We start from the raw sequence: 25429 nt of genomic DNA, 5'->3' as shown, positions 1-25429 counted from the left end.
ACCTCTCTTTTGGATAACATAGTTCTTTAAACATAGGATGTTAGATATGATTTGGGATTAGGTTGACTTGACCCTCCAGACTTCTGTCGCCACATGTAGAGCTAAATGTCAAGTCCCCTTCACCCCCTAGTTGCACGTCAATTATACGTCATGCTGCTGCGCGCGCATTTCTGCCAAGTATTTCTGCTGACATTGCGAAATTCTTTCATAGGACCACCCTATTATGACATCACATCTAATGACGTTCTTTCATCACTCCCAGTTACGCCTATTTTTGCTACGCACGAATATATTATCCATACTATCAATTGTTACGCCTCTTGTATTTGCTTCACTGTAATGCCTATTGTATAAAAGTGATTGATTGTCAATAACGTATGTACTTCACTTCCTGAACCTTCGTGGTGATGGAACTTGGAGCAACCGATTATAATCGACCATTGGAATAAAGCCCATTCCGAACCTCTAATACCACGGATTCTGCCTCTTATTTACTGAGCTATTTTATTAAGTTTCTGTATCAAATTAAGTCCCGGTAATTAAATTATTTACTACATGAATGGCGCCCGAACAGGGACACTTTCTCATCTCACGCGCCGGCGGTGAGTTGCAGGCCCGGTCTCCTGCCACAGCTGGACGGACAACAACGCGTACCAGCAGGATTTCCTGTATCTCCCTCCGGTCAAGCGGGGGCGGCTGAGGCTGCGATCAACACCCAGACGAGGCGGTGAGAAGTGCGAAGTATCCCGACCAGAGCCTAGCTGAGAGAGCAAGATCCGAGGTATACAGAGGCCCACCAGTTTCCGAAGTCCCGAGTCGAGTCCAGTTTCCGAAGTGTTCGAGTCGAGTCCAGTCCGGTTCAAGTTCAGTTCAGTTTCCGAGGCCTTCCGTTTCCGAGCTACCCGGTGAGTACCATTACTGGGGAGGCGTTCTGACGTGCACATAGGTTGTGCCGGTCAAGACGGATTTGGGTACACAAATCCGGTCTGCACTGTTTCAGCAGTGTATCTGTACTGTTTAGCAGTATATCTAGTATATCAAGTATATAAATTCAGAATAATTCAGTTAATGTCGAGTATTATGTTTAGTGATTACGTTTTCCTTAGATCGTCATCATCATTGTTGCTCAGTTAAATGTTAAATGTTAAATGTTAAATGTTTTACGTACGTTCTGCATATTGTGGTGTGAATGACTGTTCATTATCGTGTTTACTGCATTAAGTTTGTTCAAAATCAAGTATCAGATCAGTTCTCAATATGCCGCTCTTTTCGAAATTAAGACAGATCACAACAAGAAAAGGGGTACTCGAAGAAGCTGTTCCTATTCCTCCTAGGGACACTCCAGGGTACTTCATGTATCATAAACATGGCTTAGACGCTATATTATTTCTTGATTTATGGGTAGACTACACCAAGGAATTACCAGAAAGTCAGAGGTGGCCCGCAGCTGGGACCTGGGATGCAGAGTGCATCATGAAAGTAGAGGAAGAGTTATGGAAAAGGAAAGTCAGACAGTCACAGAAAGACGCCATTGAGTTATGGCGTAAAGAATCTCATAGACTTACAGAAAAAGCACTCCGACAGGAAGAGAAAAATAGAGAGAATTCAAATAAAGTCCGAGAAAATCTATTAATTGAAGAAGGTACCCGAGTGAAATCAGAACAAGTAGACAGACAAAGAAATGCCCTTAAGAATGGTATGTATCCCCTTCTGGCCGAAGGATTACCTAAGGCTACTCCGGAGATACCAAAAGACTTGCCACCCCCATTGTTTCCAATAAAAGCACACCCTAAGGGGCATCCTAGAACCGCAGAAGACGTTTTTCTTTCCTCATATTTAGATGACGCAGCTCCCGAGTATGCTAATTCCGCCCCACATAGACCGCCTGCCAGGGAGGTTCAACGCCAAGATCCAGTATCCGTATCTCTACAGCAACAAGTCCTGACACAAGTTCCGGCAAGCACATCTGTTCCTACATCTGTTCCTACAGCTACTTCTATAGCTGTGTCCACACCTATAGTTGCTGTATCACGTTCAACGAATCCTTTCACACCCGATACCCCAGACGGGGCTACCGGAGGTGCTACCAATATTTTTTCTATGCCACCCAGAATAAATAAACTTACCTTTCAAGAGTCAGCACATTCACGTACCCCCAAACTCATAAATGCCCGTACGCTTAAGGAACTTCTTATAGATTGTAGATATGACCCTGTGCCCGGAAAAGAGGACGAAATGACCCTGGCATCATTACGTATCAGACGAGCGGCAGTGTATTTAGGGAAGTTACCAGGAATGACTACGCATCTAGACAATATATATCATTTTGTTCAAACAGGGCGAGATTCAGAATGTATTAACAGAGCTATGGAATACCAGAAAGTGGAGATACAGGGGGAACTGTTACGTTTCCTTATAAATTGTGTGATCAGAAATCAAGACCGACCGGGGGTAGACCCGGAAGCAATGCAAATTCTTACCAGATGGAGCCAGAATATATCAGAAGGGAGACATGATAAGCAAAATTGTATAATAGCCATGTGCCGAAAGATCTGTAAAGAAATAGAACGTCTACATGAAGAAAGATTAGCGGTAGACCAGTTCGAACAAGGCGAGGAGGAAGGATCAGGACTGCCCACAGGACAGTCAGACACCATAGCCTATGTAGGTAGAGGAAGATCTTCTAATAGTACTAGATGTCTTATTGACCCGATACGTCCGATATGTCCAGATAATAACAGGAATTTCCAAACACCTATAATTAATATAAGGTCTAACGAGCATTCGTTCCAAGCCGCTGACAAATTACTCCGAGAACGAAGGGGTTATCATTTTCTCGATTCTATGGATGAACAAGAATTAGCCAGGTCAGCCGTCCATTGGGTTGCCAGTCCCGGAAAGTATGGTGATGATACAGTAGCACGCACATTTTTGAATCTCACCCCAGATGAACAGCGTTTAGCTGGGATTTATATGATTCAACAACTCCTTATACTATATCAGAGTCAGCATTCGGATCCTGGTCCCTTGCCTGATATATTGACTGAATTACTCATGAATAGATGGAGAGGTTCAGGTACTAAATTAATTAAAGAAATACTAGAATCAAGAAAACAGTACATTCTTTTTGTATGCTCAGAACATGTCTCACTGCCCATTAAGGAAAGAACCACGTATTACATGGACAGACAGAATCCCTTACGAGAAGTGCACCCAATAAAAGGCGAGGACAATGAGTTTAAATGCGTGTTTGTATATACGCCCATATCGAAAATAGAATTGTTAGAAATGAAGAAAGTGGTACCCAGTCATGACAAAGACCCAGCGGGTTTCCACCGAGAAATTAAAGACATGTTACTCATGGGAGAGTATACCTATCCCGACATTATGACAATATTAAAAGTATTAATGCCTGCTGGCATTTATGAAAAACTCAGGGAAAAAGAGTGGGAGGTAGGAGACCAAAAGATAGAATGGTCAGCATTAGAAGCAGAAGAAAAGGCCCGAACTGCAGGAGCAGGGCTTGGGGATAAAACTAAAGCACTACCAGGTTTACTAGTACAGGTACTGCCACGTTTATTAACTACGAAAAAGGAAGATTGGGGTACAATTTCAGCCTGTAAACAGAAGCAAGATGAAGACACTAGTGATTTCTATGCCCGATTTGAAAAATGTTTTGGTATAAATAGTGGCATAAAAGCAAGTAGCGAATCATACCCACATCTGTTTGTGACAAAATTGGTAGAAAATGCCTTGCCTCAAGTGAAGAACAGAGTATTAAAATTCGAGAGTACCTGGCAAGGTAACACTCCATCACAAATGTTACAAATGTTACAGTACCATCACAATAGAATTAGAGAGGAACAAGAACATGAACAAAGACGCATGAAAGACACGAAAATGAAAATGCTAGTCTCCCAGACAGTTCCAGCTGAAGGACATAAAAAGGGTACGACACATTCCGGTGATTCAACAGGACCTGTAAAAGGGACATGCAACTATTGTAAAAAGCCAGGTCATTACGTACACGATTGTCCAGTTTTGAAACATAATATCGCCATAGGTAATACAAAAGAAAGACCACGGCCACCTAGACAGGATCAGAATGAACAAGGAGCCCCGCAGCATGCACAGTCCATGCCAGCTCCACCACAGTCTATACAGTTTGTGCCTGCTGCACCAGCGCTGCCTGTTGCTGCCACACAAACCACAACACGACAACTGTACCAGACCGCACAGTACGACTATCCTGATTATCAACGATACGCGTGAACAAGCCTAGAGAGGGAAGTTGACTTACCCCTTATCGAGGTCCCTGTAGACCAAGAAGGACCTTATGTACATAGTAAATTATTAGGCCAAGACAGAAAATTTTTACTCGATACAGGGGCAAGTCGAACAACTATAAAACGTAGTGAAGTTCCAGGGGCACCCCTCTCAGGCTCACAGAATATTTCCCTTGGTTTTTCAGGAAAACCTATTGTTAATGAAGTGTCACAACCTCTTCCACTTACGATAGGACCTTTGACCCGAACTACAGATTTATTGCTTACTAAATCATGTCCAGAAAACTTGTTAGGTATAAAAACACTGAAAGCTCTAGGAGCTATAATATGCTGTTCTCCGGAAGGAGTAAGATTGTTTTTACGTGATTTCAAAGGTCATTATGTGTCTAGAGACATGGATCCCCGATTGCAGACTTTACCTACACATCTATGGGCACAAGGCCCTACTGATGTTGGTTGCATGAATATTACACCATATCGAGTCACACTAAAGGCAGGAGTTGTACTACCACGAATGAAACAATACAAGTTACCACCAGATGCTGTAGTGGCTTTACTGCAAATCATTGACGAGCTCATTGCCCAAGGAGTGGTTGTGGAAACAGACTCCAATGTATGTAATTCACCGATAATTCCGATTCTTAAACGAACAGATCCGAAGGCCCCGCCAGTATATCGATTGGTTATTGATCTGCGCGAATTAAACAAATGCATTGTGCCACAATTCCCTGTGGTCCCAGATATCTCATCATTACTGACAGCCATTGATTCCGAAGCAACATTCTTTACTGTAATTGATCTCAAGAATGCCTTTTTCAGTGTCCCAATAGATCCGGAAAGCCAATATTTGTTCGGATTTAGTTTAAATGGACGTAGCTTTAAATTCTCCCGCGCACCTCAAGGATTTACAGAAAGCCCCAGCATCTATAGCCAAGCACTGAAACGAGAACTCGACAGTATCCACATGCCAGTTAACACTGCTCTGCTTCAATATGTCGATGATCTGCTGATCACCGCGAGAAGCGAACCCGAATGTGAGAAAGCATCACTGACAGTTTTACAATTTCTAGCCGAAAAGGGGCACAAGGTGTCCCCTTCTAAGCTGCAATTCTGTGTCCAGCGAGTTGTTTATCTTGGACACTCGCTGTCCAAGGAGGGAAGGCAGCTTACACCCGACCGCATTCAGTTAATAGCTAACATGCCAATACCCAAGACACAAAAGGAGGTACGGGCTTTCATAGGCCTCACTTCATATTGTAGGCAGTGGATCCCTCAGTATGCATTTCTAGCAAAACCACTCATTCAGTTGACAACACAGGAGGCAGCCACATCGACTGTTCTCCCTTGGACTCAGGAACATACACAAGCTTTTGAAAGCTTAAAGAAAGCTTTATGTCAAGCACCTGTCTTAGCAACGCCATGTTACAGTAAACAGTTTACACTTTTTGTTACAGAACGCGAAGGTACTGCCTTGTCAGTACTCACACAGGAACAAGCAGGATCACATAAACCATGTGCTTATTTTTCTAGTACATTAGATCCCGTAGCTCAGGCTTTGCCTGCGTGCCTGAAATCAGTGGCAGCAACAGCTTTAGCAATCAGACAAAGCGATGCCATAGTGTTAGGACATCCATTGACAGTTCAAGTACCACATGCAGTAGAGGTTCTTGTAAATAGAACGCAAACACAACACTTGACTATAGCGCGACTTACAGGGTACGAGTTAACATTGTTTCAACCACATATAGAAATCAGACGTTGTAACACATTGAATCCTGCCACACTTTTGCCAGTAATCGGAACAGACCCACTAGCCCATGACTGTATTGAAGTCATTACAATCACGACGAAACCCAGACAAGACTTAACCGATGTCCCATTGTCAGACCCAGACCTGACGTTGTATGTAGATGGTTCATGTATGAGAACAGGTACAGGAGAGTTGGTGGCTGCTTACGCAGTCACAACAGACACTGAAATCATTGAAACAAATTGCATAAATACCTTGTCAGCTCAAGCCGCAGAGCTCATCGCTCTGACACAAGCCTGTATTCAAGCCACAAATAAAAAAGTCAACATATACACTGATTCACGTTATGCATTCGGAGTTGTACATGACTTCGGCGTGCTGTGGCGAGAGAGAGGTTATTTAACTTCCCACGGTGCCCACATTCAGCACGGACCCCTCATTCATGCCTTATTAGATGCAATACATTTACCCACTGCAATATCAATCATGAAATGTAAAGCTCATACGAAGGTTACTGATGTCATTTCTCAAAGCAATGATCTAGCCGACAGAACAGCTAAACAGACTGCTCAAACTCAAACTCCCGACATGACAAAGACAATAGTCCCGACGCCAACACATTGTATGACGGTTAAAGATCCTACTCTTGATGTAATTGATATACAGACACATGCTACACCAGACGAAATAAAGAAATGGACTGAATCAGGAGGGATTCAAACGGATCAAGGATGGATGATGAAGGAAAAGTCTGTGTGGTTCCTTCCTGATTCAATGGTCCAAGTTATAATAAACACTATACATAGTCCAGCGCATCTAGGAGAAAAAGCTATGCTAGACAGCATTCAACACATTTGGTTCAATAAACATTTACGAGCAGCAGCCAAACAAAAAGTTCGTACCTGTATGATCTGTTGTCAGTTCAACCCAGGAAAAAGCGTTCCCGTAGAACAGGGTGGATTTCAGCCTCCTGATCACCCTTTTGAAGCCCTCCAGATGGATTATATCCAGATGGAACGATGTCGAGGATTCAAATATGTTCTCGTAGTTGTTTGTGCTCTTTCCCGTTGGACGGAGGCATACCCGGTTTCAGATTACACTGCCCCGACTACTGCCAAACAGTTGGTTCGAGAATTCTTCCCACGGTACGGTTTACCACGTGTTGTCTATTCAGATAACGGCCAGCCGTTCTCATCCGAATTAATGAAACACGTTTCACTTTTGTTAGGCTATCAGTGGAAATTCCACTGTGTCCGACACCCCGAGGCAGCAGGTCTCGTAGAAAGACATAATCAGACCCTGAAAATTAGATTGTCCAAAATATGCAGAGAGAAAGGTGTCGACTGGGTAGTAGCATTACCAGTTGCACTCTTTTACACGAGAATGGTAGCACACTCTCGAACAGGGCTATCCCCGTATGAGGTGATCTTCGGCAGACCACCAAATATGTGGGGGACGCCTATACCACGCAAAATAACTGATATTGACTGTAATATGCTGACAGATTACTTGGCTTCCTTGATGTCTGCACTACAATCTTGTCGTTCACAGGTAGCTGCAGCTTTTCCTGACAACACTGAGGTGAAACCCCATGACGTAGTTCCGGGAGACCTGGTCCTGGTGAGGAACTTTGATCGAAAGACTCAGCTGGAACCTAGGTGGAAGTCGCCTCAGCTTGTATTGCTCACCACAAGGACAGCCGTGAAGATCGAAGGCAGGAAAGGCTGGATTCATTCAAGTCATATCAAGAAATTTCATGGACTACAATCAGATGTGAATACCACACCTCGTGTGTCTTCACCCATTGACTCAAAACTTCCTTTTGTTGAAAAGAGTAAATCCGAACTTTATAAACTGAAACTCAGGTCCAATCAGTCAAGCAATTTGATTGTTTAAGTCCTCTCCAAGGTGAAGCGGTTGAATTGTCTCTGACATGTATCCCTTGGACCTGAATAGAGAAAACACCCGAAAAATGTTGAAACGACAGGCGTACTGTAAATCACTGCGTAGTCATTGCACAGTGACGTTATTAATTTTGTTTTTCTTAAGTCTTTTAATAATTACTGCAAGTATATTGTTGCACATATATTATCCTATTTCTAGACATATTTATAATATTACTGCTGAACATTCTTTTAGTGAATTACCTCCGCTTGAGTTGTCTTATAGATTTGCGCTGCGCAATAACACGTTTATTAGTATGTTACATCATTCCCATCAAGTTAGCAATGCTACAAATTGTTGGATATGTGGTCGACTCCCTCCCTATCAGAATTATAAAGGAATTCTACCTCTCTTTCCATACCCGTTCACACACAACGGCTCCTGTGGAGCATGGTTTAGTTTAATTAATTCTCTAGATTCGAATTCTGCAGTTTATCAAGATAACTGGGTATGGGGAAATTTGAACTTAGTTTTGCTTAAGGTCTGCTACCCTAACAAGGAGGGACTTCCCCAGAGAACAGGAACTGATCTAGAAAATGAAGTGTATGGATTAGGTAATTTTACGCTTAATCTTATGATCCTAAATGTCGAATCAGAAGCTACTCCAATTTTGCCCGCTATGTCAATATTTCCAGTAAAGGGTGAACTATGTGTAAGAAAGAATGGTTCCATACATATGGGCCATAGTAGATGCACCACTGTAGTAAAATTTAGTGATCAAGGCAAGTCTACATTTAGAGCTTCTCGCCATTCCTATTTCATATGTGGTCAGACGGCATATGTACGTTTGCCTCTAGATTGGGATGGTACTTGCTATATTGGATTCCTTTTGCCACCTGTTTTTCTAGCTCCTCCTGATTATCACAGAAACACTCATTTAGTAAATAATAGAGTAAGGAGAGATCTCCCAATAGTCGATTACACTGAAACAGCATGGGAAAAATACACAGATTTCAATAAAGGTCTCTTTCCCTATATAGGTACCGTTACTAATAGTAAGCTGATACGTAGATTAACTAGAACCCTTGAAGCAGTAGTGAACGAAACTATTTCCGCCTTAGGCAATTTAACAGAAGAGCAGTCTGCTATGCGGATTGTTGTGCTTCAAAATCGTCTTGTCCTTGACGTCATCCTAGCCGATAGGGGCGGAGCCTGTAGGGTCATCGGATCAAGCTGTTGCATTTTCATACCAGAAAATTCGCCATCTGTATATAAAGCCATAACTCGCCTTCATAAGATTGTAAGCCAGATACACCAGAACCCAGGCACCTGGACTTGGTCCGGTTGGTTTTGGAGTGTATTATCTACCTTTGGATGGAAGGTCCTATCTTTCCTAGGTATTGGCCTTCTCATACTATTCAGTTGCTGTCTATGTCTACAATGTGGACCAGCGATCTGTGGTCTGTGTGCCACATCGTGTATTCCACCACCAAGATTTCATTCGTCACGGAAGAAGAAAGAAGAACAAATGATGTTATATGAACAGATCAATGGATTGATGAAGATTGATATCTCTTAACGGGCAAGTAGGGGACAAGGAGGGAATGTGGAAATATGGATTTTTCTTATCAGTTATGTCCCCTATCTTGGACCCCAACGGTTTCATGTATGAATCACAAGTACATGTATGTTCCCTCCAGTTCCAGTTATGAAGACGCAAACACATGTGCGTCCACCGTCAACATGTCCTCTGTCAGATCCGCCATGAATAGGCCGGATATTCCATTCCTAAGTATGAAAGGCCACCGGCTTTATATGGTTCACTTATGCCATTTTACAGTCCAGGCAAGTAGGCCCTGATTCTGTCATCAAACTCTTCTTGCCTTCTGCCTCTGAAAGCTCCAGTCTGAGCCTGCATCTGTGACCATGAACTTTGTCTCATTCTCTGCGCGGCTCACGAAGCCTGACATCAGCCTATTCTCTGCCAAAAACTGTATTTCACCTTCGAAATTATCTGCTCCGTTCCCTGCCCAATGCATTCCTGTCTAGCAGTTTAAGTAAACATTCTTCCAGCTACCGAGCAAAGGCTCGGCTTCTCTGTCTTTATGCAAGTAATTCATAGCCCTATTGCTATGGAAGATTTCCGCCCTCGCATCTAGTGTAGACACTTAGACGCTTGTACACGCACTAACAGTCAGTATAGTCAGTATAGAATAAGATTCTACTCGAAGAGACCTCTCTTTTGGATAACATAGTTCTTTAAACATAGGATGTTAGATATGATTTGGGATTAGGTTGACTTGACCCTCCAGACTTCTGTCGCCACATGTAGAGCTAAATGTCAAGTCCCCTTCACCCCCTAGTTGCACGTCAATTATACGTCATGCTGCTGCGCGCGCATTTCTGCCAAGTATTTCTGCTGACATTGCGAAATTCTTTCATAGGACCACCCTATTATGACATCACATCTAATGACGTTCTTTCATCACTCCCAGTTACGCCTATTTTTGCTACGCACGAATATATTATCCATACTATCAATTGTTACGCCTCTTGTATTTGCTTCACTGTAATGCCTATTGTATAAAAGTGATTGATTGTCAATAACGTATGTACTTCACTTCCTGAACCTTCGTGGTGATGGAACTTGGAGCAACCGATTATAATCGACCATTGGAATAAAGCCCATTCCGAACCTCTAATACCACGGATTCTGCCTCTTATTTACTGAGCTATTTTATTAAGTTTCTGTATCAAATTAAGTCCCGGTAATTAAATTATTTACTACACCTCCCAGAGGAGGGGCTGGACAGTGAGGAAGATACTCCCATGTCCTTTGTCCAGTTTCACGCCAGAGTGGGTGCCAATGGCTCCCTGAGCTGGTTTGAACTGCAGTATGCAAGGGGGGCACCAAATGGGCCCTTCAAGCCATCTCAGTGGCGCTGGTAAGCGCCCCCATTATTTCCCAATACACTAAATCCTACCTGGGAGGTCATTACACCTCTTTGTGACAGGAAACCTATTGTCCTGCCTTTCCATGACTGAACCTGGGTCAGCAGCAGGGGGCAGAATTGTGTCTCTGGTCTGCAGCAGCCATAGCTTGCTGTCTGGGTCTAGAAGACTGGTACCGGGAGCACTGAGGACCTCCCAGAGGAACTTTACAGTGCATGGGGTATGATTCCAACATGTTTGATACCAAACACAACAGGATTCGTTACAGCCGGTTTAGGGACGGCCATCGTGTAATTGCCCTGACTGGGAGTGTTATCCCCCCCAGAAGTTCGAGTCTGCTTTCGCCTCTGTCTGAGAAGGTGGTACAAACTATGATGCCCTCACAACCCAGGAGAATGGTTGTAGGGGTGCCCTGCTGGTGCAGGAGCACCCTCACACTTGTATCCGAGCACCCTGCCTTCAGGATTAAAAGGCCTGCTATAGGGGTGACTTATAGGTTTTAAGTGCAGTGACTTCAGATATAGGTAAACCTATATCTGTCATAAGTGGTCCCTCATGGGTGACATATTACACGCTTCTGCCCATGGGGGACCCCCGGTGCATCTATGCCCTGGGTACCTTAGTGCCATATACTAGGGACTTAAAACGGGAACATCAGTAGCTAATCTGGGGGTACCTAAGTACTCACCATGTCCAATTTAGGGAGTAAGCACAGAGACTGGGGTCCTGATTAGCAGGATCCCAGTCAGACTAGTCATAAAACAGCATGACGCCAGCAAAAAGTGGGGGTGACCATTAGAGCAGATCCGACGTTCCTACAGTGCTATTGTTGGTGAGTGGTAGTGAGGGAATTCATGGATAAGGAGGAAATGGGGGGGGTGCCAAGAAATACTGTTGCACTGTGTGTGACCAGTGCTAGAGCCAGTATTGGCTGGGAGGGTTATCCCCGCCCCCAAAAGTGCAGGTCTAGTTGTGCTCCTGCCTCAGAAGGTGGTACAGCCCTCAGGAGCAGAGACGGGCTGGCCTGGTGGATGCATTCCTCTTTCTTCTGCCCCAAGTGTTGGGAGAGAGCAGAGTCCATCTTCCACTTCTGGACGCAGTTCCTGTGCTGAGACCAGGATCCGGTCCAGTGGGTCCTCCCACCAGGTTCCGGTGCAGTTTGCCATCTCTGTGACAAACAGTGCAGCTGCACCAAACACGTGCAGGGTGTACTGTGCCAGGCTCAGCAGCAGCTTTCAGGAGAGGTGAAAGAACCTGACACTCCCATTTACCCTCGGGGGTACACACACCTCTAAGGATTCATTGAGTGTGAGTTGGATTCTAGTAAGAAGCAAGTGTTGAAAGTCAAAGGTAGCAATGTTAGACACTGCCACACCAAGCCGCCATACTCAGCAGCCCATCCGGGGAAACAAAGCTACACTACTGTCAGATTTTGTATTTTTGCTTGGAAAACACTTGCATTGATACTCAAAGTACTTTCTCTGGCTTTGTACGTAGGGTATGAAGGTCAGCACATTTTATAACACAAATAATGGCGATTAATATAGCACAAATGCAGATCGAATTGATTTTTTTCACTGTATATTAAGTGCCAATTACTATAGTGCTTATTCTATCAACCTTAGAATAATACAATGATGTGACAAAACCCAGAAGGATTTAAAGCCGGGGTTTGTGGGGCATGTGTGGATGTTTGCCATGCCATGAGCTATTTTACAATGAGTGGAATTTGTGACCTGCAGGCTACACATACATCTATACAGCAAACTTATTAGCACATTGAGCTATCTCACTAGGACAGGTATCTCTATCCTGCTGGACAGGAACCTGTGGCCTCAAGGTTCTAGGCCTTATTCTTTGGCTCAACCTATGCCCAGTGTCGGAAACAAAAGGATCGGCCAGGAACTCACTATCCTACTCAACGCCTCTATCACCAACACAACATTTTCTGATGCCTGGAAACCCCCCAAAGTCAGACCACTACTCAAAAAACCCTCCACCCACATCAGCAAACTAAAAACAACCGGCCAATCTCCTGCTCCCATTCCTAGCAAAGGTACTCGAAAAGATCATCAACAATCAACTCATGACACACCTGGAGTAGAATCAGCTACTCGACGCTCCCAATCCGGGTTACACAGCATTCAGAGCACGGAAACCACCCTGACTGCAGCCACTGAGAACATCCGAACCCTCCTCAACCAAGGAGAAACAGCAGCTTTGATCCTCCTCAACCTATTGGCAGCCTTCGACACCATATCCCACCACACGCTGATTGAAAGACTCCACCACATCGGCATCCAAGGGGATCCGCTCGGATGGATGACCTCCTTCTTCACCAGAAGAACCCAAAGGATCCACCTCCCTCCTTTCAACATGTAGCCCAAGGAGATTACTTGCAGTGTCCCCCAGGGCTCATCCGTCAACCCCATGCTCTTCAATGCATATATGACCCCGCTGGCCAACATCGTCAGATCCCACGGTCTCAACATAATTTCCCACACAGATGACACCCAACTCATCCTCTCACTCACCGACGAACCCACCACCATCAGAACCAACTTTCACAGATGCGTGACAAATGTTGCCAACTGGATGAAGAGCCACTGCCTGCAGCTGAACGTCGACAAGACAGAAGTAGTGATCTTTGGCAACAGCAGCAGCACATGGAGCGACTGCTGGAGGCCATCAGACCTAGGACCCGCACCCACTGCCTCCGACCACAGCAGAAACCTCAGAATAATCATTAGCAACATTGACAACATGAAATCACAGATCAATGCCAGCTTCTCTGCCTGCTTCCTTACTCTGTGCATGGTATGTAAGATCTTCAAGTGGCTACATCTCCACACCTGAGACGTGCCGACTGGACTATGGCAATGGCCCCCACGTCGGAATCACTGCACACCTCTACAGAGATTTCAAATCATACAGATTGCAACAGCCAGACTCATCCTCTGCCGTCAACGATGAACCTGTATCACACCCACCTCAGAAAACTCCACTGAGAAATGCCAGTTCAAGCTGCTGACCCACGCACACAAGGCTATACACAACCAATACCTGCCCATGAACTTCCACCAACCATTGAGAAGACTACGCTCCACCTCCCTTTCACTTGCCCAAACTCCCCACATCTACAGAAGTAGAATTGGAGGACGCTCCTTCACCCACATCAAAGCAAATACCTGGAACATCAGCCTCCCCGCGCACCTCTGGACCATCACCTCACTTTCGGAATGCCGAATTGCCCTCAAGACCTGACTGTTTGAATAAGCCTCCTGGGCCTGGAAGCACCTGGATACCTTATCGGGTGATAAGCCGTGCTTTATAAATCCTGATTGATTGATAAACACTTTACACATCGAGATATCTTTAGATGATTAAAACCTGTAACTAACAGCTCACACACATACCTCTACAGCAAGTGCACCAGCCACCTGAGTTATATTGCGAGTATGATACTCTGACATTCACTGGATGCACAGTGATCCCTGCAGCAGCTGGCTCAAGTGTTGTAATCCCTTGCAGTATATTAAAATGTGGGGAGTTTGTAACCTATAGAGTCAAAATAGTTTTACTATTGAATTTCTCCTCCACAGTTTCTTCACGGGAGAAATTTTGTAAAAATAAGGCAAATGCGCTGTCAGGCTGTAGGCTGTCACTGACACTTTTCCTTCTGGAGGTTTCTATTGCTGACTCCACCCCATGATCTTCTGCAGACGGTTGTCTCTTCCATATGCTTAGGTAACAATGGAGGCATATGGCCACCGATAATTGATAGCAATATTTCCCCTAATCAGGGAACACATTCGGGAAACTTCAACAGAACCTGCTGGCACGGACAAGTCTGACACTGCTACAGAGAGAGGCGAGGCTGCTGTCCAGGGCACACTAAGCACAGAACACTGCAAGGATGGGTTAGGGCATGGAGGAGACTTCACTGGCACACAGATATCTAACAGATCACCTCCGGATCAGGGAAGATCAGTCTTCAAGTCTACAATACAAGTTATGTTATGTTACTGGAGTTTGTGTGGCACACACTCTTCCATTTGTATGGCCATGTGGGCTCTTCTGGCACAAAAAGACTTTCAATGACTGGGTTTTCCCCACAGTTACAATCTGATTTAGATGGTTGTGAATTTTGGGATGTGTGAAATTTGTATCATTTTCATTAATGTAATAATGTGGAATTTCAGGAAAATTATATGAAAGTATAGATAATTACCTGAAATGCAAAGTCAGCCTTTGGCGCTATATTTTAGTACAAAATGCATTCTCGTGTCAGTCTTGGACACCAGGCTGCATTTCTTCATCTTCCCCAATAGTAACAAGCATAGCAGACAGATTTAAAAAAGGGCATAAGAAAAATGGGTATTGTGTGACAGCAGGAAAAGGTTCCCACCACCTCTGAGAATGGCGAAGAGATCGCTGCTTCAAACTATTGGTATAGCCTGCGCTCCTGTTCTTAATACTATAGATCAGTGGTTCCTAGACTGTGTGCCGTGGCTCCCTGTGGAGCCATCAAACCTAGCCTGGGGAGCCGCGCACCAAGCACTTTAATGCATTTAATTTTGGAGGGGTTGTTGGCTTCAGTCAAAACTAATTAGACTTTGTTGCAAAGTCATCCTGTGCCCTGGGCACCCCCCAACTTTTTGCTCAATGGTGCTGGTGGTAACTGACTCTGACTGACCCTGGGCTCTGCCTAACCAGGCCCAGACCCAGTGCTATGCTGAAAGAGACACATTTAGAATACAGTGAAAACACCTACATACACTAGGGTACACTAAGGGTTGGGGTACCCCTGTGGTTGGCATGACCTATCCTATCAGACCCTATTAAATATTAGGGCAGGGGGATTAAAACTACCTAGAAGTCCCTAGCCCACAATAGGGCATGGCAATTTTGGAGGCCAGCAGCTTTTCTACAATTGCATGTGTGCACTGCTGAAGCCTGGGGTCAGTTTTAAAAGTAGCCCTGGGTGGCAGGACTGCTTTTAAAAAGTAAATGGTGCTCAAACTTGACTTTGGGGCACTTAAAAATGGATAACCTACAATGTTTTGGCAAATTATGAACCCCCAGGGTCTCCCCTAGGTGTCCCAGGGGTGGGGGATCAGGTATTTATAACGTAGACCCATCTAAATAAGTTTTATATGCCCTGGGTTAAGTGAAAATTCACATTTCACTCCCCACATTGGGACAAAGTGCTGCCCAAATTCGACTTTGATGCTAGGCGCACTGTGGAGGGAGGATCTGCAATATTTCTACAGATCCAGAACCTCTAAAGTCTCCCCTGGTTGTCCCATGGGGTGGGGGTCCTGTAGATATCAGCAAAGTACTTATAAAATATGTTTTTGTAAGTCCTGGTGCTGGAAAAATGGTCCAAGTTATTATTCCTATTGCCAATCCCCTACTACATATGTTAGCATGGTAGGAAGTTATTAACTAATAACTCTTGATAGAAGAGGGCTAGAAGTACCACTCAAAGACTTCCCCGAAGGGTATTAATAAATTCAAGAATATAATATGGTTGAATTTCTCCTAAAGTGTACAAACAAGAAGTTATAAGACTTTCTTGTTTGTAAGTCCAGATTCAGCCTTCCAGTGGTCTGTCCTGATTGGTCAGAGTTAAGTGGATTAGCCAAGTTGCCTTGAAGAGGTGATAAAGAGCCCCCGGGATTAACCAGCTCTGCTGGGAGAGCAATGTGCTGCTACACAGGAATGCCAGAGCGGGGGGGGGGGGGAGTCGTAAACCATGGTCTTCAAAGAGAAGAGGAGGCCTTGGTGTCATTTGCAACTCTAAACTTTTCACCTCAGCCAGAGCTAGGCTTATGCAGGAATGCACAGACGCAAGGGGGAGTGTTAATGGAAAGTAAGCCATCCTAGGGGTGTGTTTTTAGCCAGCTCTTACCTCCCTGCTGGAAAATCAGCCATTGTGAATTTGGAGGATTTGGTGCACTGTGGGACAAAATAATGCCACATTCTACAGGATGTGGGCATATTCTTAGGGAGTTGCCCTGCTCCCATTGGTCAGCAGTGACCTCCTGCTTGACCTAGAGAACTTGGAATACGTATCTGAGAGGGGCAGAGCCTCACAGATCTGCTGCTTGAAACTTAAGAGAATCAGAAGGGTCTGTGCTGAAGATTTCTGATGTGAATTTCCAAAGGCCAGGACTCTGAGATTGCACCTTTTTTGCACCATTTGAAGCTACAGCCCTGTGGATCAAACCTGCTTCAAAAGAACTAAAGAGTGGACTTCCTGCAAGGTACAGGTTAACAGAGCTCACCTGGACATCCCTCCAAAGAATTCCCAACCTGGGACAACTTCATATTGAGGTGAATCCATTCAGCTCTGCGAGCCACTCTACCCACCTTCCCTATTGAGCCCGAATCTTTCGCGCCACTGACTTTGGTCATTGAGGGAGGGACAAGTGCTCACTTTATCTTGAAAATGAACAAAGCTTGTGCAGGCAGTTGTCCGGTAAGCGATGACAAGGTACGCAAGGAATGGGAGGAAGACCTGGGTTGAGACATTACCGATGACCAATGGGCCAAGTGCTGCGTGGTTACTCGGGAAGTCTCCATCAACAGCAGACACAAGCTGCTACACTTCAAGTTTCTGCGCCGCATTTACTGTACACCGGCTAAAACACACAGGTTAGACCCCTCCAGGCCACATAATTATCAGAAATGTAACGCCCCTCACGCCGATTTCGCACACCTAACATGGAGCTGTCCTAGACTACGGGCTCATTGAGAACAAATACACTCTGTACTGGGTTCCATGATTAATCTCACCCTTATCCCCACGCCGGAAGTGGCATCGTTAGGATATACCCAAGAAAGTAAGGCGGCTCCCATCCCTTTGTCTGCTCTTGGCAACACGAGAAATAGCATTATTCTGGGGCCGCAGAAAGGCGCCTACTTTACAGGGATGGCTACGCAGCTTGGCACACTGTAACATAAATAGCGAGGTTTATGCCAGCATCAAGCCGAGTTCATCCCACCCCGAAGACATATGGGGCCCACACCGTACATATGTGGAATCTCAACAACAGGACGCAAACTCACAACTTGCAAGCGGTCTGGTTCCAGAGGGTGTGGGGTAATGACAAGTGGCCATTAGAATGGAAACTACAGGTCCTTAGGACTGCTCGCTGAAGACATGTCACCACACTTAGATGGGAATGCCACACATATACTGATGGAGGGTTTCAGATGGAGGGACTTAACAGCTATGAATAGATTACTGGGACATGAATATGCAGATGTGAATAGGACACCTAGCTGATGATATCTGGGACTATCCGGTATTAATGACGTGGTAACTGATCATTGTGATAATATGTGACTATGCTAATACTGACGTAACAATGTATAACTATGAACCACCATTGCTGCAATGTGTAACTAAGAGGAAATCAGAAAAATAAAGTTTAATAAAAAGATTTTTAAAAAGAATTCCCAGCCTGGAGTATCAGTGAATTTGAAAGGGTTTTGTTCAAGTGGATTGCGGAATTGAAGTTTCACACTTTCAAGGACCCTCCTGGAGATTCCAGAACCCTGGATTGGGTGTTGGATACTTTGGGACCCGCAAGCAGAACTTCAGGAAGGAGTTCTAACTGGACCCCGCCTGCTCGGGAAGGCTGAACAACAGTGGTGAGAAATTCTCCAGAACGATTTCTAAAGGTGTGTCCCTGTCAGAGAAAATGAAATGACTAAAAAGGGGCACTGTTGGTTTCTAAGCACTAGGAAGTGACTCATCTTTCAAAATTCATATCTCTGGTTCCATACAGTGTATTCTTTTTGTTTTGGTGTCATTTAAAAGATAAAAATATTACCTATTTTTATAAATTGGTGTTGGATTTTTATTTTATTTATTTATTTACTGAATTGGTGTTTTTGAAATGCTTTACATACCTGTCTTTGAAGTTAAGCCTCCCTGCTCGCAGCCACGTTACCAAGGGTTGAGCATAGGAATAATTTTCTAAGACCTATTCTGAGCCCTACACTGTTTTAGTGGCCTTATTGCCAGGAGCAGACCTAGATCTGCCCCTACCAATAATCCACTTTCCAACAGACTTAAACGCATGATGTCGATGATTTGTAAGTGACATGCCTAATGCTGTAAACATATTGCCTAATTGATGGCATGTCGGGGGAGATGACCTCCATATTTCACTGGATCCCCAAATTCCAACACTCCCAGAGTAAGCAGAAGATGCTTGATTTATTGTGTTAGACTCGTTAATAGTTATTTTTTTTCCAAATGCATTTTACACCAATGCAAGTTATCAGGAAAGTACAGTTGCCCTGTCTATTAAACACACTAAGTATTATTAAGTATTGACAGTTGTACTTGAATCATAGGTACTTCCAGTACACATTTCTTTCAGTACACACACATTTGCAGACAGGCCTGCTCTCACATTGGGCACAGGGAAGTAAAACACCATATAAGGCATTTGGAAGCAAGAAAGAGGGACGTTTAAAAACAAATCCGAGGAATTTATTTTGCTTGCATTGATTTGGAGGCAATATTAGGGAGGAGACAGCAAAAATAAAGCTGTATGTGGTTTAAAAAATTGTCCGTGCTGAGGCAGGTGTGTTGGCACGTATGACATGGGTAGAAATGGAAGTGCATGCAAATATTCTTCAAGCGCAGAAATACTTTTTTTTAAATTTATTTTTTTATTATTTCCACGAAGATTCCGGTGACAATACAGATTGAATTCATACCATTGATACAAGTTATTAAAGATAACAATCGGATTCATACATTTGAAACACTTTTAAATACAAAATAAAAATACAAAAAAAACATCTTTAAGGGACAATACCATTCAACAGTCCTCAAGGATTTAGAAATTAAAGTAGAATAATAAATGCTGCTGGGCTCATCATGCCCCCAGATAGTCTGTGAGAGCACCCCAAGTTAACAATCCAATTCGTTTCTTTCTAACCCCCTTCAAAACATATAGACTCCATTCCAATTCATAAATATTGTAAAGCTTGGCCCTCCACAATTCAAATTTCGGAGCCTCCGGGAATAGCCATTCCGTTGCAATACATAGACGCGCGACAGTCATGGCAAGAAATAAAAAATATTTGTGCTCACTTAATATAGGATAGTTAGATACATTTGGCCCTACTCCCAGTAACATAAGTGCCGGAGAAATCTTAAGCGGGCAATGCAGCACTGTTGACATAAATGCCTCAATACTGGTCAAAAAATGCGACAATTTAGTACAATTAAAAAAAATATGCAACATATCAGCATCCGATTCCCCACATCGAAAGCATTTCCCATCATATATATTGCCCCAAGTTGCCATCCGTTTAGGAGTATAATATAACCGAAAAACCGTCTTATAAATTTGAGCTTTTAAGTTTGCAGCCAAACATATCTCCTTAGCCATACACAAAGTGTCCTGAATATCCAGTTCAGGCTCTCCTAGCTGATTTTGCCAATAAAGGTTGTATTTTTTCATGTCATCTTCTCTAAACTCCATCAGGATCAAGTAAAGCGAGCCAATCCTTTTTTAAAACGAATCCCCTCCACTAGTATATTAGGAGAGAACTTGATATGTTTTTTTAAACAAAAATCTCGAATTTGGAGATATTTAAAAAACGAGGAATGGGGCAACTGATGTGTATCTACAAGTTTTGCATATGTAACAAATATTCCATTTACATCATATAAGTCTCCAATTCTACATACACCATTTCTTGACCAGCTCTTTGCCACATTGTCCCAAAATACGGAAGGGAGTATTTTATCAGCACTGAAAGGAGTATAATATGTGATTCTGCCCAGATTTATTAATTTACTAACATTTCTCCATACTTTAAAGGCGGAATCTAATACCTTGAAGCGGGTATGCTTATAATAATTGCCCTCCAGTTCCTTTAATAAACATCCTTTTGCCTGTTCTCCTAATAGCAAAAAGAATATCGAAGGTGCATCCGCTTCATCCTCCATGGGCTCACCTGTCAACATAAACCTCATTCTTTGTAGAAAGCAAACATAATAGTAAAATAAAAAATCCGGTAAACCGCGTCCACCCCTTTCTTCAGATAACGTCAACCATTTCATGGCGCGTCAAACTTTTCCCGGGGCCCAAAAAAAATCCCCACACATGGACTGAAGTTGCAGAATATATTTAAGTGGAAATTCCAATGGTATACTCCGAAATAGATATAATATCTTAGCAAGAACATTCATCTTAATGATGTTCCCTCTTCCTATTATAGATAATCGTAGTCGGCCCCATCTCTCTAATGATTGCTTGACTTGAGATATTGTCTCTTCCCAGTTAGTATCTACTATCTCTTGCATTTGAGTTTTAATTTTTATACCTAAATAAGTAACCTCATTTGTGACCCTTGGATCTTTGAATTGGATATTTTGTGTGCACAAAACTTGAGTTTTTACTCAATTTAGTTTATAACCGGACCTAACTCCAAAGTCTCTAGCTAATTGTTCAATCTCGCCAATTGCCTCTCGAGGATCAGTCGTTACAATCGCGATATCGTCCGCATATGCAAAGACTGAGTATCTATTGTCTTTTACAAAAAATGGTTTAATATGGGGTGAGTTTTGGAGACTAATAATAAAAGGGTTAATAAATAAAGCAAAAAGCAAAGGGGAACACAGACAACCTTGCCGTGTCCCTCTCGTTATAATAATCTTTTCCGATTTTAAGCCCATAGCGACTATTCTAGCGTTGGGTATGTTATATAAAACCTGAATTGTAGTCCAGAAAGCCTTCCCAAATCCCATCCTTCTCATCACTTACCATAAATATGACCACTCCACCCGATCGAAAGCTTTCTCAGCATCAAGTAATATCAACGCTAGATCCCTCTTTTCCACTTCCGCTATATCAAATAAAGTGATAACCCTATTAATATGTGTGACCGTGCCTCTTTTCGGAATGAAGCCATGTTGATTTATTACCACAAGCGATGTAATAACCTTAGATAGCCGGTTTGCAATCATTTTAGAATAAAGCTTGCTATCACAATTCAGCAATGATATTGGGCGGTAAGATCCGGGTAGCTCCGGCGACTTCCCTTTTTTACTGAATACCACAATTGAAGCATCATTCCATGTATTTGGGGCGACCCCCCTTTGTGCCGATCTGAATATCTCCAGCATAACCATTTTCAATGATTCAAAAAAACATTTCTAAACTTCTCCAGGAATAAAATCAGGGCCTGCCGCCTTACCATTCGGTATACTTCGAACTGCCACCTCTAATTCTTCCATAGAGAAGGGGCTGTCGAGAAATTCCGACTCGCTCTCATTTAATTTGCTAAACATGCCCTCTTCCCATTCCTGACCTGCAACAGAGATTGGCTGATGAGTATACAATTCCGTATAGAACTGCTGGAATATATCTAATATTTCCCCCGGCTCCTCATGAATCACCCCAAACTGATCCTGTAGTTTGGGGATTGAACGAGAAGTCGCCTTCATTTTTAGTCTTAAAGCCAGGGACCGACCAATGGATTCTCCATATTCATGAATATGCCGTTTATTTACTAAATATTTCTGCGCTATCTCTTGGGTCCATACCCCGGTTATACTCGCCAGACACCGTGCTACTTTGGGCTTGCCCTCAGTTATATTCAATAAATTATCCTTTTTCTCAATTTCTTTAATCAGCTCTTCTTCCTGCCACCCTTAAACGGTTATACAGCTCCTGCATTTGAGATCGTAGTTTATTTTGATTATACAACCCATAGCTCACCGCCTCCCCTCTAAAACAGGCCTTAAATGTGTCCCATACCGTTTCAATATTGGCCGATCCAAGATTAATATTAAAAAATTCTACTATCCACTTATTCATATGAGTTCTATATTGTTCATCAAGACAGAGCTTCCTATCATATGAAAAGCTTCTTAAACTATATACCTCTTTCATGGTTGGACACTCAATTAAAATTGGGGAATGATCCGATGATACTCTAGGGAATATCTGTATCTTAGTCCCACACTGAATAGATGTGGAGATTAAAAAATAGTCCAACCGAACAAATTTCTTATGTGGAGCAGAATAATAAGTATATCTGGGACGTGTTGGGTGGTTTTTACTCCATATGTCAACCAGGCCGTGATCAGTAACCAAATTATATAGGGCTTTAAAAACTCGCGGTTTGCAGCCCCTGTAATTTTCTAAGCCGGCAGCCAGCTCCGTAGTATTTAAATTAATATTCAAATCACCACATATAATTAAAGGAGATCTCCAATTAGCAAGTTCTATATTTAGCCATCCCAAAACCTCGGCGTCGTCTATATTAGACCCATAAACTGAACATATTGTAAAGGATCCACCTCCCACTTTTAATTCTGATATTGCCCATCTACCCCACTTATCTGTTAGATTGCGAACAACATTACAATAACCGGGTCTGGACAAAATCATTACCCCCCTAGTTTTATTAGTTTGTTGAGGGGCAGCAATTAAAGTATAACCTAAATCTACTATAAGCTTCCTTTTATCCCATGACAAATGAGTTTCTTGTAGACAAAGAATATCTGGTTGAATAAAGCGGATTTCAGCTGCAATTCTCTTCCTTTTATTAACATGGTTGAGCCCAGATACGTTAAATGAACAAATTTTTGTATTTCGTGGCATACAATATTAATACCAGAATCCTCAAATCATAATTGATTCTACCTAAACACCTATGTGTTGGGTTAATTACTTTACTTGAAATAATGTCCCAATAGCAGCAATAGCAGCAATATATTTCCTTTTCATTGTTATTACTGCCACCCGAAATCGCCGTGGAATTTTCCCCTTTATCCCTCTCTTCCCCCTGTGCCCCCCCCCACCTCACTCCCCTCCAAACCCTCCCCTCTTCCCCACCCGAGGGCCCTGTTTTCTTGATAGATCGAGCGAGTACACTGGACCTTATATCTTTTTTGGCATCTGTCATCCAGCACGTCTGTTGTAGTAAGTGTTTGGCAGATTTTGGTCTCTTCTAAAAACTTAAGCTCTAGTGTTCACCCAGGATGTATAATAATTCACAAATTGATTTTTGTCATAGATACAGTCACATATCTGAAGGCTGCGGTCAACCCAGGACCAGGTATGTGTGAGTTGGTTTCACAAAACTGTGTTTGGTTTATTCTTACACAGGGAGAGGAGTTGCATGTTTTAGATGCCATGCACAAGGGCCATGTTTATCTTCCATGAGTTACGCCAAAAGAGAGGCATGACGCACGTGGTGGGCAGATGTCAATGAAGGAATCTTTCCGTTATTCTTTTAAGTTACTCTTCATTGTGAAGACATGGACTTTTGAATCATAGTATGAACTTATGGCGTTAAACGACACGGTGAAGGGCATAAACCAGAAAAGTCAGTAAATTTTTGATGTTTTTTTTTGTTGTGTTCACACAGTATGATAAAAAACATGTATTATTTGTTATCACAGAGTTCCCCTGAAGAAGGGATTCCCGAAATGCATTGGAAACACGGTAAAGAAAGACCTTATGTGGAACTCATAATGTTGTGAATGAGTTATAATGAATTGCATAATAGCAGAAGACACATGGAAAATGAATTTGATAACTGTTGTTTTCTTCTTTTTTTCTTTGTATTAGTCATAACATTGAAAAGATCGGTTCACAGGTATTTGCTGGATGAATGGTTTAACAATGGCATCAGTGGGTGAAAAAATGTGTTAAATTTGTATAGCACCACATGGGCAAGAGTAGTGCACCTTGATATATGTGACAGGGTCTGTACACATTAGTTGGTAGAAGAGATCACTACTGCCACTTGGCAGTAAAGCACTTGTTGTTTTTCCAGCTGTTGTTTATCCCACCGTGAGGGATGGGACTCATGGGTATCCCCAATGTATGACTGTAAAGCACCACTTAGTTACCCACTGTCCCCTAGGGCTAAGGACATTCTGAGCCACAGCTGTGCTTGCAGCTAACTCACAATGTCCAGAGCCAGACCTCCCACGCATCTTTGACCAATACCACCACCAATACCACTATTATCACCACCACCAATACCACCACCAACACTACCGCCCCATCAATACCACCACCACCACCAATACCACCACCAATACCATCACAAATACCACCACCACCAATACCATTATCACCACCACTGCCAATATCACCACCACCTTTACCATCACCAATACCACCACCACCAATACCACCACCACCAATACCACCATCACCAATACCACCATCACCACCAATACCACCATCAATACCAGCACCACCAATACCACCGACAATGCCAATACCACCACCACCAATGCCAATACCACCACCAATACCAGCACCACCACTAATACCACCACCACCAATACCATCACCAATACCACCACAACCAATACCACCACCACCACCAATACCACCACCCCAATACCAATACCACCACCACCACCAATACCACCACCTATAACACAACCAATACCACTATCAATACCACCACCAAAACCACCACCACCAATACCACCACAAATGCCATGAATACCACCACCAAAGCCATCACCAGTACCACCACCATCATTAAT

At 43.3% G+C, this 25429-nt stretch overlaps 1 protein-coding gene across 2 annotated transcripts in view; it reads right to left on the bottom strand.

The window, feature by feature from the left end:
- Positions 1–25429, bottom strand: part of LOC146808789 (cornifelin-like) — a 100452-nt gene that overhangs the window by 70573 nt on the left and 4450 nt on the right. The window lies entirely within an intron of this gene.

Source organism: Triturus cristatus, chromosome 7 (genome assembly GCF_964204655.1).
Source record: "Triturus cristatus chromosome 7, aTriCri1.1, whole genome shotgun sequence".
Lineage (NCBI taxonomy): Eukaryota > Metazoa > Chordata > Amphibia > Caudata > Salamandridae > Triturus > Triturus cristatus.
Note: the sequence above shows the minus strand (reverse complement) of the source record. Positions and strands in the feature narration are given on the sequence as shown.